The sequence below is a fragment of the Humulus lupulus genome, chromosome 4 (genome assembly GCF_963169125.1).
Source record: "Humulus lupulus chromosome 4, drHumLupu1.1, whole genome shotgun sequence".
NCBI lineage: Eukaryota > Viridiplantae > Streptophyta > Magnoliopsida > Rosales > Cannabaceae > Humulus > Humulus lupulus.
This window is the reverse complement of record NC_084796.1, coordinates 229,248,355-229,251,189: the sequence shown is the minus strand read 5'-3', so window position 1 is coordinate 229,251,189 and position 2,835 is coordinate 229,248,355. Positions and strand designations below refer to the sequence as shown.

Genomic DNA, 2,835 nt, shown 5'->3' with positions numbered 1-2,835 from the left:
TCTAAGGATGTTCTTGAGTCTAATTCATATTTTACTTCATACCTTCCTCCTCTTTTTGGTGAATTAGTTGACCTAGACCTAGAATCAAAATAATTCCATTGTTGTGAATTGACAGATAAATCTTCAAGGGCGTCCCACGCCTTTTGTCCTATAAATTTTAAAAAGTTCCAGTATAAATTGAATCATTTGACGATTAGACGGAGTCAAACCATCATAAAAATATTTTACAAGTCTCCATTTTTCAAAACCATGATGAGGACATTTTAATAATAAATCTTTAAATCTTTCCCAACATTCATAAAACTCTTCATTATCTTTTTGAAAAAACTCGGAGATTTCTCTCCTTAGACTATCAATTTTAGACATAGGAAAAAATTTCAGCAAGAATTTATTATAAAGTTGATCCCAAGTAGTTATAGACCCTGTGGGAAGGGAATTTAACCCTGCTTTTGATTTGTCTTTCAATGAAAAGGGAATAATCTTAGTTTGACAGATTCATCAGAAATTTTTTGAAATTTAAATGTTGAGCAAATTTCTAAGAAATCTTTGACATGCGTGTAAGGATCCTCTCTATCTAACCCATAAAAAGATGGCAATAATTGAATGATGGTTTAAACTCAAAATGGGTAGCAGAAGTGGTAGGAAGAACAATACATGAAGGAGCATTAGATGAAATAGGTGCAAAATACTCAAGCAATGTTTTTTCAGGCACAACATTTTCATCAATAGGATTTCTATTAGTATTAGCAATTGGTTCCATATGCTCAAACTTTTACTAACACTTTCAATTTCAAACAAAGATAAGCGTCTTTTTACTAATCGATTTTTAGAGTTTCGTTCCCAATGACGCATACAATTTTCACAAATAAGGCAACAAAGATGATCTCAAACAAAAAAATTTCTGATGTGGAAGATCAATTAAAACCGCAACCACAGAGCATACTTAGAATTTTTAGAGATTTCACAACAATATAATTCTTATGGTTTACTTGTCCCTGGGCCTATTTGATTCCACTTACTCGCACACTACTAACAACTTCCCGAGGTTATTTGTAGAGGCGGATTGGGAATTTTGTTCAAATTTCCTTTAAGCAAAAATTGCTTATGGTGAAATGACACGATTTAGGTTTCTCTTTTTTCACAATTACACAATAATATGATAAAGGATAAAGAAAAATAAGGCAAAATTAAATAAGACTATCCAAATTTAGGCAATAGTAAGGAGGCATAGCATGCCATCAACCATAACAAAAATAAGGTGCAAATTAGGAGGCACAAGTACCATCAACTAAAACATAAGATAAAAGATTAGGAGGCAAAATTGTCATCAACTAGCTAGGAGGCAAAATTTCCATCAACTAGTAACATGCAAAAATAAAAAAATAAAAACTACCACAAGATAAATAAAGAAAGTTACAACGAATGTTAGGAGGCACAGGTGTCGTCAACTAAAAAAGAAATACAAGGAATAAAAACTATAACAAAATTACAACAAAATTAGAAGGCACAAGCGCCACTAACTATAAAAATTAAAAAGATAGATTGATAGGAGGCACAAGTGCCGTCAACTAAAAAATAGTAAATATAAATATATAAGTTTTTTTATATGGGTGGTAGAACCGTCCCAAATTTTCTTTTTATATTTTTTCTTTTAGATTTTATATAAATATATATTTTTTTATATTTTTGTATGTATAGTTTTTTTTAAGTGCAAAAATTAAAATAACTAGTAGAAGAATTCACTAACCTTGAGATAAATTTCATTTATTTTCTTGCAACTCCACGGCAATGGCGCCAAAAACTTGATGGACCCAAAATGGGTATGTTTTAGAAATTTATAACTCGCAAGCACACGAATCGTATATAAAATATAGTGTTCGTGTAAGCACGAGATCGAACCCAAAAGAATTGTCTAAAATAAAAAAGAAAACTATTTTAAACCAAAATTAATAAATTCTAACCTAGCTCCAAAGATTGATGAGTTTTAATGTTTTGAACATAAAATAAAAGATTGAAAATAAAGCTATTTAAGATAATGAAAATAAATCAATAATGATGTGAAAATAAGTGTCAAAAGAAAGATTATTAAGATACTAGAATCCACAAAATGTAAATTTAATAATACTTATTAGTATATTGATTCCCAAGTTTTAGTGATAGTTAAAATAAGTCAAACTATCATTTTTCAAATAGATTTATAATTTTAAACACAAATTACTTCTAAAAAGATATGATTTTTCTTCACTTTTCAAAAATTATAATTCTAAAGTATTTAATGTGAATCAACCTAATGAAACAACAAAAAATCAAATAACATTATTTATAAGGCAAAACATAATATTTTTGTTATAAGCATTGGATGTGTACAATTTAATGACACATCTTACACAAAGAATATAATGTTTTGCAAAATGAAGAACAAAGTGCATATTATCTAACAATCCAAAATATGATACATTAAAGATGAAAGACATATATGAAGAAGAAAAATCCATAAACTTTGTTGCATTACAATGGAAATCAACATACAACATAAATATTATCTAGTTACAAGTTGCTTCATCATGATCTTAATAATCTTATGAAAAATATTAGAAGCACGTAACCAGAATAGAAATTACAAAATAAACCAAATAAATACTTGAAAATCCTTAAAATGGAAAAGAGAATGTTATAGAGAAAATGGTAGAGAAGAAGATGGTAACCAAAAATTTAGCACCCCCAAATGGTCTTGAAAATTCCCCATTTATAGCCAAAATGAGATTATTAAATTGATTAGATTAATTAAATTAATAATAATATGGTAAGTAGGGGTAAATTGTAGGAGTGATGATG

The 2,835-nt window shown here is 28.4% G+C and overlaps 1 non-coding gene across 1 annotated transcript; it reads left to right on the top strand.

Moving 5' to 3' along the window:
* The first annotated feature begins 244 nt into the window (after nucleotides 1-244).
* On the top strand, nucleotides 245-351 carry LOC133833411 (small nucleolar RNA R71). Its single transcript, XR_009892792.1, has one exon. It is a non-coding gene; the product is annotated as a small nucleolar RNA R71 (small nucleolar RNA).
* Nucleotides 352-2,835: the final 2,484 nt, after the last annotated feature.